Here is an 11054-nt window from a genome sequence, read left to right as displayed (position 1 = left end):
GAATAAACAGCTTAAATTTTTTTCCTGGCCTAAGACACTTAAGCATTTCCATTATTGGAAGGAATTTGTATGGGTATTCTATATTGCATCTTGTTTAAAAGGACAGTGTTTTTTTTTTTTTTTTAAAATCCATTTTAAATGGCTTCTAAACTACTTAATGCAATTTGGAGCCTGTTTTTTTTAGTGATAGTAGTAAATGTTTTATATAGTGCTACTGTGTTTGAATTAAAGAGAACAAATGTAAAAACTGAAATTAAAAAATTAGGCCTAGAAAACAAAATAGTGTATTAAGTTAGTTGAATGTAAAAGAAATTTATAAGATTTTTTTCCTTTAATATAGATACCTCACTTGAAAATAAAGCACAGCATACTTAAAGTAGTTATAGTTTTAAAAAAAAATCCTACTAAAAGAATTGCTAAATCTTGAACAACTCTTGGGGAGAATTGTAGTTTGGGAGAAATAAAATATACTTGCTTTTAACCATCCTGTTAGAAATATTTATTTATCCTGATAATTTTAAGCCAACACAGTAGTCTTAAATTATTTCTGAATTTCTAATCTGTGAAAGCAGTAAATGAAAGATCTGTCGTGCAACTGTTGAAACAAATTGTTGACTACATTGACCATAATTCAATTTAAAATCTTGCCAATGATGTACAGTTTCATGGTTAAAATTGCTGTGGTTGGTTGCATTACATGACACACAAAACTGTCCTCTACCTCACGTGAAATAAGTATTTTATATGGTTTTACTATAAAACAAGACTCATCTATCTGGTCACTTAGTTTACAAATTTTGAATTATATTTATTGAAACATGACATACTGTGCTCTTAGCTTATACCTCAATTGTATTTTGTGCTGTTTTCCATTTTCATGCCTTGTAAATAACTTGTATAGATTGTGGATCAAATTCCAAATAAAAACTTTTAATGCCAGTGAAATTGATTTAAGCCTTCTTGGTATCCTGTGTGAACTCACATTTCTTGTTTCTTAAGATTGATATTTTCTCCTTTGGTTCCTTTAAAGTCTATTCATTACATAGCAAGTGACTAGAAACGTTTTAAAAATAGTAAAATGTGAAATTCTTGTGTGATTTTGTTTTATTCTGTTGGCCATACTGCACGACATTTGGGACTCAGGTTCCTTGACCGGGGATCTAACCCTTGTAACCCTGCATTGGAAGTACGGAGTCTTAACTAGTGGACTGCCAGCGAAGTCCCCTATGTGATGTTTTATGTGATGAACATATCAGCATTTTGTGTTTATTCTTGCTTTAACATCCTTTCCTCACCTCCACCTCAGGTATTAGTTATCAGTTACTGTATAACATTATTTTAAAAACTAGAAGCTTAAAGTATCACATGTGGTATCTGAGGGGCTGAAGTCCAGGAGCAGGTTGGATGAATGTGATGGCTCTTGGAAGGGTACTTGTATGGTGTTACCTGGGGCTGAAGGCGAATGAGAGCTTGACAGCTCTGATATGCTTCCCAGCTCACTCACAGGGCCATTGATGGACAGGAGCTCAGTTCCCACTGTAAGAACCTGTCCATGAAGCTCTTCAAGTCTGGTGAGTGACATCTCTCAACTGATTGATCCAAAGGAGGGAAAGAGTGATGCCACAATTTCTTTTATGATCTAGACTTTCAAGTCATCACTCTTGCTTTATGCAGTTTGTTAGAAGTCAGTCACAAAGTACAGCCCATACTCAGTTGGAGGAGATAATACAAGGGTATGAACCCCAGGGATCATTGGGGCCTTAAGAGTCTGGTTACCATATCCTTCAAATATTTTTGTGTGTGGCAAAATGTACGTATCATTAATTTTACCATTTAACCATTTTAAAGTGTAACTCAGTGGCATTAAGTACATTCACAATGTTGTGTAATTATCATCCCATATCCAAAACTTCTTAACTATCCCAAACAGAAGCTCTGTACCTGTTATACAGTAACCCCCTATTCCCCCTCCCTCCAGCCCTTGATATCCTCTATTCTATTTCCTATCTCTATGAATTTGCCTATTATAAGCAATCCACATATACAAGTGGAATAAAAATATTTATCCTTTTGTTTCTCATTTAGCATTGTGTTTCACTTAGCATAATGTTTTCAAGGTGTATCATGTAGCATGTATCAATTTCATTCCTTTTTATGGCTTTATAATATACCATTGTATACAACTGGAAGAATGTCTATCCAGCTTCTTTGCCCATTTTTAAACTGGGTTGTTTTTTTATTGTTGAGTTGTAAGGCTTCTTTATATGTTAAGGATATTAATTCCTTATCAGGTATACAATTTGCAAATATTTTCTCCCATTCTTTTAAAAAATACATTTATGTGTCTGTTTGGCTGCACTGATCTAGTTGTGGCATGCAGGGTCTAGTTCTCTGACCCCATGACCCCTGTGTTGGGAGTGTGGAGTTCTGGCCACTGGACCACCAGGGAAGTCCCTCTCCCATTCTTGGGGTTGTCTCTTCACTCAGTAGTGTCCTTAAGTTTGATCAAATTCATTTTATCTATTTTTTCTTTTGTTGTCTGTACTTTTGGTGTTATATCCAAGAAATCATTGCCAAATCCAATGTTGTGAAGATTTCTCCCTGTGTTTTCTTCTGAGAGTTTATATTTTTAGTTCTTATTGGACTTGTGTTAGTTTCCATTTCAGATTGTCTATTGCCAATGTTTAGAAAATGCAATTGATTTTGGGGTGTTGATTCTGTATTCTGGAACTTCACTAAATTTTTTTATTAGCTAACTCTGTGTGTGTGTGTGTGTGTGTGTGTGTGTGTAACTTTAGGGTTTTCTGTGTGTAAGATCACATCACTTGGTGGTGGTTTCGTGGTGGTGGGCTTCCCTGATGGCTCAATCAGTAAAGAATCCATCTGCAATGCAGGAGATGTGTGTTTGATCTTTGTGTTGGGAAGAGCCCCTGGAGAAGGAAATGGCAACCCACTCCAGTATTCTTGCCTGAAAAATCCCATGGACAGAGGAGCCTGGCAGGCTACTGTCCATGGGGTCAGAAGAATTGGGCACAACTTAGTGATTAAAACCACCACTACCAAGATCACATCACTTGGGAATAGAGATAATTTTACTTCTTCCTTTCCAATTTGGATGCTTTTTTGTTTCTTTCTCTTGGCTAATTGCTCCAACTAGAACTTCAATGCTATGTTGAATAGAAGTGGTGAAAGCAGGCATCCTTGTTTTTGCTCTTGTCTTAGAGGGAATGCTTTCAGTCTTTTACTTCTGAGTATGTTGTTGGCTGTGGTTTTTTCATATATGGTCTATATCATCTTGAAGAAGCTCCCTTTTATACTGAGTTGAATTTTTTTTTTCTTTAAATGATGAAATGGCACTAAATTTTGTCAAAAGCTTTTTTGTATCAGTGGAGATGATAATGTAGTTTCCCCCTTCATTTTATTCTTGTGATTTAGTACATTGCTTGGTTTTCATAAATTGAACTGTCTTTTGCATTCTAAGAATAAATCTCACTTGTTCATGGTGTATAGTCATTTTAATGTGTTGTTATTTATTTATTTGAAATAATTTAACATACAGCATTCTATAAATTTGAGGTGCACAACAAGTTCATTTCATACATTTATGTGTAGCCTAATCTTTAGGCTATATATAGCCTAAAATTCTTCAAGAGATGGGAGTACCAGACCACTTTACCTGCCTCCTGAGAAATCTGTGTGTAGGTCAAGAAGCAACAGTTAGAACCGGACATGGAACAACGCACTGGTTCCAAACCAAGAAGGGAATACGTCAAGGCTGTATATTGTCATCCTACTTATTTAATTTATATTCAGAGGACAACATGAGAAATGCTGGGCTGAATGAAGCATAAGCTAGAATCAAGATTGCAGAGAGATCAGATATACAGATAATACCACCCTTACGGCAGAAAGCAAAGAGGAACTACAGAACCTCTTGATGAAAGTGAAAGAGGAGAGTGGAAAAGCTGGCTTAAAACAACATTCAAATAACGAAGATCGTGGCATCCGGTCCCATCACTTCATGGCAGGCAAATAGATGGGGAAACAATGGAAACAGTGACAGACTATTCTTGGGCTCCAAAATCACTTCAGATGGTGACTGCAGCCATGAAAATAAAAGATGCTTGCTCCTTGGAAGAAAATCGACCTAGACAGCATATTCAAAAGCAGAGACATTACTTTGTCGACAAACGTCCGTCTAGTCAAAGCTGTGGTTTTTCCAGTAGTCATGTATGGATGTGAGAGTTGGACCATAAAGAAAGGTGAGTGCTGAAGAATTGATGTTTTTGAACTGTGGTGTTGGAGAAGATTCTTGAAAGTAGTCCTTTAGACTGCAAGGATATCACACCAGTCAATTGTAACAGAAATCAGTCCTGTATATTCATTGGAAGGACTGATGCTGAAGCTGAAGCTTGAATATCTTGGCCACCTGATGTGAAGAACTGACCCATTAGAAAAGATCTTATGCTGGGAAAGATTGAAGGCAGGAGGAGAAGGGGATGACAGAGGATGAAATGGTTGGATGGCATCACTGGGTCAATGAACATGAATTTGAGCAAGCTCCAGGAGCTGGTGATGGATAGGGAGGCCTGGCACGCTGCAGTCCATGGGGTTGCAAAGAGTCGGACACGACTGAGTGAGTGAACTGAATACGCTGCATTTGGTTTGTTAAATTCATGGATGTTTGTAGCAAGTCACAAGGGATCCTGGCCTGTAGTTTTTTGTTTGCTGGTTACTTTGTAGTGTCTTTGTTGTTGCGTGCTTGCATGTTCAGTTGCTTCACTCCTGTCTGACTCTGCGACCTTATGGGCTGTGCCCTGCCAGGCTCCTCTGACCAGGGGATTCTCCAGGCGAGAACAGTGGAGTGGGTTGCCATCCCCTCCTCCAGGGCATCTTCTCAACCTAGGGATCAAACCTGCATCTCCTGCTGCAGGTAGATTCTTTACCTCTGAGCCACCAGGGAAGCCCCATCTTTGTTGTTGGTATTAAGTTAATCCTGCATCATAAAGTGAGCTAGAATTTGTTCTCTCTGTTTTGATTTTGGAAGAGTAGAACTCACTGATGAAGCCACCTGGTCCTAGGCTTTGCTCTGTTGGGAGGTTTTGATTGCTGATTTAATCTCCTTAGTAGTTATAGGTTTATCTGTCTCCTGTTTCTTCATGAGTCGCTTTGAATAGTTCATTTGTTTCTAGGAATTTGTCAGTTTCATCTAGTTTATCTAATTTGATGGCATACAGTTGTTCATAGCATCCTCAAAATCCTTTTATTTCTGTAAAGTAGTTTAAAATGTTCCTATTTTCATTTCTGATTTTAGGAATTTGAGTCTTTATTTTCCCCTTAGTCAGTATAGGTAAGGGTTTGTTAATTTTGTTGATCTTTTCAAAGAACAAACCTGGTTTTTATTCATTTTCTTTTTATAGTTTTTACTTTATTTATTTCCATTCTAATCTGCATTATTTCCTTCTACTAGTGTTGAGTTTAGTTTGCTTTGTTTTTTAGGTTCTCAGAGTTTGGGATCTTTTTTTAATGGATGCTTTTGTAGCTATGAATTTCCATCTTAGAAAATAAAAATAGTCACAAACCAAAATTGCAATAATAATAATTGCAAAAAAAAGCAATAATTGCTTTTATATTTGTCCATGTATTCACCATCACTGGAGATCTTTATTTCTCCTTACTTCTTTAAGTTACCGTCTAGTATACTGTCTACTGTATCCCTTTATTTCAGTTTCAAGGATTCCTGTTAACATTTCTTGTAAGCCTGGTCTAGTGGTAGTCGGTTTTTGTTTTTTTGTGCATGTGCGTTAGTTGCTCAGTCGTGTCTGACTCTTTGCAACCCCATGGACTGTAGCCCTCCAGGCTCCTCTGTCCATGGGATTCTCCAGGCAAGAATATCTGGCAGTGTCTTAATTTCTCCTTCATTTTGGAAGGACAGTTTTGCCATATATAAATTTCTTGTTGAAAAGTTTTTCTTTTGACATTTTACATCATTCCACTGACTTCTAGTCTTCAAGGTTTTGGCTGAGCCACTGTTCGTGATCTTACTGAGAATTCCTTATTCATGATATCATGTTTCTCTAGCTGCTTTCAGGATTCTCCCTTTATCTGTATCTGTCAACTGATTATAACGTGTCTTGGTGTTGGAGTTTACCTTATATGCAATACATTAAGCTTGTTAGAGTTGTAGATTTTAAGTATTTTGTCATCTCTGCACTATTTCTTCAAATAATCTGCCGTTTTCTCTCTTCTTCTAGGACTCCCATAATTTTTCAGAATTTGGCTTATTTTTAGAATTTCTATTCTTTTATTGATATTCTTATTTTGTTCATAAATTATTTTCCTGATTTCCTTTCTTTTTTTGTCCACATTTTCCTTTAGCTTTTTGAGCATGTTGAATACCCTTGTTATGAAGTCTTTGTCTAACAAGTCCAATGTCTGGACTTTTATGAGGGTAGTTTCTGTCAGTTCGTTTGCTCTTTGTAAAGAATTATATATTTCTCTTTTTTTGTATGCCTTATGATTTTTTGTTATTGAAAATTAAGCATTTGACAACTATAATGTGGTAATTGGAAATCAGATTTTCCTTCTTCCTGAAGGTTTGCTGTTTTTTTAAAAAAATATTTTTGCAGTAGGCTGTGATAGTCCACTTGCTTTGAGATTTTTCCACACTATTTTGCAAAGACTATTCCTGATTGTGTGTGCTCATGAAAGTGTCTCTTCCTTTAGCTCATATTCAGCTAATGTTTTGACAGAGTTCCTTGAATGTCAGGAGCTAAACAAACAAAACAATAACAAAAACTCACGAAACAAAAAAGCAGAAAATACAAGATCTAACTACTTCTCTCAGCCTGCAGTTTGACTCTATAAGATGCTCCTTCAGTACTTAAGTAGGCTTGCTCTGAACCTAGGAATCAGTCCAAAGTGAAAACTTAGGTACTCTTAAGACTTTTCTGGGTATGCATCTTGCTTGGGCTTTCTAAATTCCCCATCTTATGGACAGCTATTTTTGAATGTTCTAATTTCCCAGAGAATCTCATCCTAACTTACCCTCCAGTTCTTAGACAGTCTATTGGTTGTTTACATCTGTAATATTTTGTCCCAGGCATCTGAGTCTGTAGTTCACCTTGCATCTTTTACAAGCAGTACCCACTGCTTTTTCCATGTAAGTTCCAAGTTAGGCAAATTGAAGATGAGAGTCTTGTGTTGGTAGTACAAGGATTCCCCAGAGAGGTCAGATCAGATGTACATGATGGTTTTCAAATAAGGTCTGCTCTGCTCCCTTGTTCAGGGGAGGAACTGGCAACAGGGCTGCTGCTGCGCTGGGATAGAAAGGTGAAAAAAAGTGTAAGTTGCTCAGTCATGTCCGACTGTTCGCGACCCCATGGACCCACCAGTTTCCTCAGTCCATGGGATTCTCCAGGCAAGAGTACTGGCGTAGGTTGCCATGCCCTTCTCCAGGGGATCTTCCTGACCCAGGGTCCAGCCTGGGTCTCCTGCATTACAGGCGGACTTTTCCTTTGATCTGAGCCATCAGGGAAGCCCGAGGAAGGTGAAAGGGTGAATAAAAATGTCCCAAACTTTCCTATCATTTTGAAGGTGGCTTTTCTTGTTTGGGTGTTTGCTTGGTTGCTATAAACATTTGACTGTTTTCCAGAGCAACAACAAAGTTGGTCCTGACATTTTCTTGTCTTTCTCATTCTCTCTCAAAGGGGCTTCCCTGGTGGCTCAGATGGTAAAGCGTCTGCCTGCAATGCAGGAGACCAGGTTCAATCCCTGGGTCGGGAAGATCCCCTGGAGAAGGAAATGGCAACCAACTCCAGTACTCTTTCCTGGAAAAGTCTACCAGGCTCCTCAGTCCATGGAGTTGCAAACAGTTGGACATGACTGAGCGACTTCACTTTTCTTTCTCTCTCTTTGGATCTTTTTGTGGGAGAACGAGAGCTTGGAGTTTCCTAGTTGATCGTTTTTCTTACCACTCATCTATTTAGCCACAGTCTTTTTATAACTTGATCTTGCAAGTGATACACCATCACTTCTGTCTTGTGCTGTTCATACAGACTCACCCTGGAACAATGTGGGTGAACTGCACAAGAGTGTGAATCCTAGGAGGTGGGGATCACTGGGCATCATCTTGGAGGTTGCTTACCACACGCTAGGGCCAGAACTTTCCTCCAAAGTGATTTGGGTTGAGGCCGCAGCGTTTCAGACATTCAAACTAGAACTTTGGTTTGGAAAGCTTTAAGATAAGGTGTTTAACTCAGATGAAAATGATTACTGTTTGCCTGGCCTGACATTGATACCCTGCTAGATGTTGGACTTCCTAGAATGAGTCAGGCACAGCTTTGGCCTTTGAGGAACTCCCAGACAGCTGGATAGCAGAATGACTCAGTGCTATACAGAGGGCTAGGGAAACATGAGAAGCAGACTTCACTCAACCTGGGGTGAGGAACGTTCCAGTTCCAGATGACACCTGGACAGAACTTAGAAGTGAGCTGGAGAGAGAGGGAGCTGTGGCTGTGTTGGAGAGCATTCTAGGTAGAAGGAACTGTGTGAGGATAGGTTGGAGGCTAGTAATGAATGCCATATTAAGAAAGCGAAAGGAAGTGTTAGCTGCTCAGTCGTGTCCGACTCTGTGACCCCATGGATTATAGCCTGCCAGGCTCCTCTCTCCATGGAATTTTCCAGGTAAGAATACTGGAGTGGGTTGCCATTCCCTTCTCCAGGATATCTTCCTCATCCAGGGATTGAACATATGTCTCCTGCATTGCAGGCAGATTCTTTACTGTCTGAGTCACCAGGGAAGCAGAGAATTCAGTAATGAATGCAATATTATACTTTCTGAGAAACAACTCACACAGTTAGATTAGAAACCAGATGGTGAAATATGGATAATTTAAGTTTTGTTGAAAGCATGCACAAGGTATTATGGGAACTGTTCAGAACTTCATTGAAAGAGGTAGGATAGTCATGTCACAGGAGGTTCTTATGCTAATTTTGGGTGACTGCAAAGTAGCTGGGTGGAGAGGTCACTTCTTACAGAACAAAGGGCAGGTATAAAGCATAAGGGATGAGACTGTGATGCTTCTCTATGAGGTGTGGACATTACGTGGGGTAGGGGGCTATACAGTGGAGGGAAGCGGGTATTGAGGGGGTTGTATCATAAAAGGCCTGTGCTATCCTGTATCCTCAAGGGCTTGAATTATGTTCCAAAGAAGACTGCCAGTGAGGTAGTAACATAATCATCACATAGTGTACAGGGACATGAGTATTCCTTATAGACCCTTATAATAATGAATATTTTTAAGATTTGAAAATATTAAATTAATTTATTTATTGGCTGTGCCACGTGGCTTGTGGGATCTTAGTTCCCAGACCAAGGATCAAACCCTCGCCCTGTGCAGTGGAAACATGGAGTCCTAACCACTGGACCACCAGGGAATTCTCCCAAAATATTTTAAATTTAAAAATTAAACAATTTTTTCTCATCATAAAATCAACTCATGTTCATTATGGAAAATTGGAAAATGCTTACACACAAAAGAGAAAAACCCATCAATATCACTGCTCCAAGGAACTGCTTGGTAACATTTCAGTGTATATTTTCTAAATATAATTTAAAGATCAGTCTCTAACTGTACAGATATTTTGAAATTAAATTAGCAGTTTGCACTTTGAAATTAAACTGTGATGAGATATCATCTACTTCTTAGTTGAACACCTAATTGTTGAACACTTTCATAATAATTTTTTAAAACTTTTTTATTTTGTACTGGGGTATAGCCAGTTAACAATGTTGTGATAGTTTCAGGTGAACAGCTAAGGGAGTCAGCCATACACATACATGTATCCTTTCTCCCCTGAACTCCCCTTCCATCTAGGCTGCCACATAATACTTGTTTTTAGATAGACTGTTAGAAGCTGATCACAGAATATACATATGTTATTCTATTTGCTATATATTGCTGAATTACTTTTGAAAAGAGATTTGTCAGTTGTGTTACTGCATTTTTTGATGTTTATTCTTTGAATTAGTTATTTTTATTGAATCATTTTAAGTAGCATTAATGAGAGACTGTGAGAGCCCTCCAGTGGCCAAGCTAATTCCTGCAAAAATACTGTCAGTGGATTAAAAAGGAACTGAATTTAGTTGTTAAATCTTAATGGTGGAAAGAGGAGAGTGGCTAGAAATAGCTGATAAAAAAGGGCTTATCTTGTAGTGAGAGAAGAGATGCCATGGCTTTCCTTTCAAATTCTTGCTCATCTGCTGTTAGACTCTGAAATGTTTTGAATTTCACAGCTGTGTAAAATGAAGGTTAAGATTGTGTTCAAACAGGTTTACAATCAACTGATTAACTTTTTGGTGTAAAAGCTAATACATATTGAGTACTTACTATGTATTAGGCAATGCGCCAAGCATTTTACATGTAGCAATGCATTCTCCATGGCTATCATGAAATAATTACTATTCTTAATACCATTTTACAGACAGGAAATAGAATTTGAGTTTCTAAACACCAGTGCCCTTAACTGCCCTGGTCAAATGCCTCCCTGGGAACTTGGTGTCCAAGAATGTTCTCATTCAGGATCATTTCATAAAATAGAATATTTATTTATGTAAGAAACAAACAACAAAAGCCATTGGTGTGATTGAGACATAAGCTTCTCTTCTAGCCATTTAAAAAAATTGAAATAGTATAATATTGATGCTTCCCCAGTAGCTCAGCAAGTACAGAATCTGCCTGGAATGCAGGAGATGCGGGAGAAGCAGATTTGATGCCTGGGTCTGGAAGATGCCCTGGAGGAGGAAATGGCATCCCACTCCTGTATTCTTGCTGGGAAAATCCCATAGACAGAGGAGCGTGGTGGACTACAGTCCATGGTGGCAGATGGTGGCATAGACCACAGTAGGCCTTCACTCTGCCTCCTACCCTCTCCCTAGACCAGCGATAAGCCCCACCTGATTTCTTCTGTGCTGTGTTTTCGGAGTCCCATCTGCTATAGACTGTGTATTTGTGTCCTACCAACATTCCTATGAGGAAACCTAATCTTCAACG

The 11054-nt window shown here is 38.5% G+C and overlaps 1 protein-coding gene across 6 annotated transcripts in view; it reads left to right on the top strand.

Annotated features, from left to right (window-relative positions):
• The first annotated feature begins 2928 nt into the window (after positions 1 to 2928).
• CLDN11 (claudin 11) overlaps positions 2929 to 11054 on the top strand; it is a 29779-nt gene continuing 21653 nt past the window's right edge. The window contains exon 1 of one of the 6 annotated variants that reach the window (XM_069579915.1): positions 2929 to 4262. The gene's annotated coding sequence lies outside the window, so the exon portion shown is untranslated. Of the gene's footprint in view, positions 4637 to 8353; positions 8686 to 11054 lie in introns of those variants that run through there. The other 5 variants (XM_069579894.1, XM_069579924.1, XM_069579905.1 and 2 more) reach the window with 5 other exon arrangements.

This window comes from Ovis canadensis, chromosome 1, assembly GCF_042477335.2.
Source record: "Ovis canadensis isolate MfBH-ARS-UI-01 breed Bighorn chromosome 1, ARS-UI_OviCan_v2, whole genome shotgun sequence".
In the NCBI taxonomy this organism is placed as follows: domain Eukaryota; kingdom Metazoa; phylum Chordata; class Mammalia; order Artiodactyla; family Bovidae; genus Ovis; species Ovis canadensis.
The sequence above is the reverse complement of the archived record's forward strand: the minus strand, read 5'-3'. Positions and strand labels throughout refer to the sequence as shown.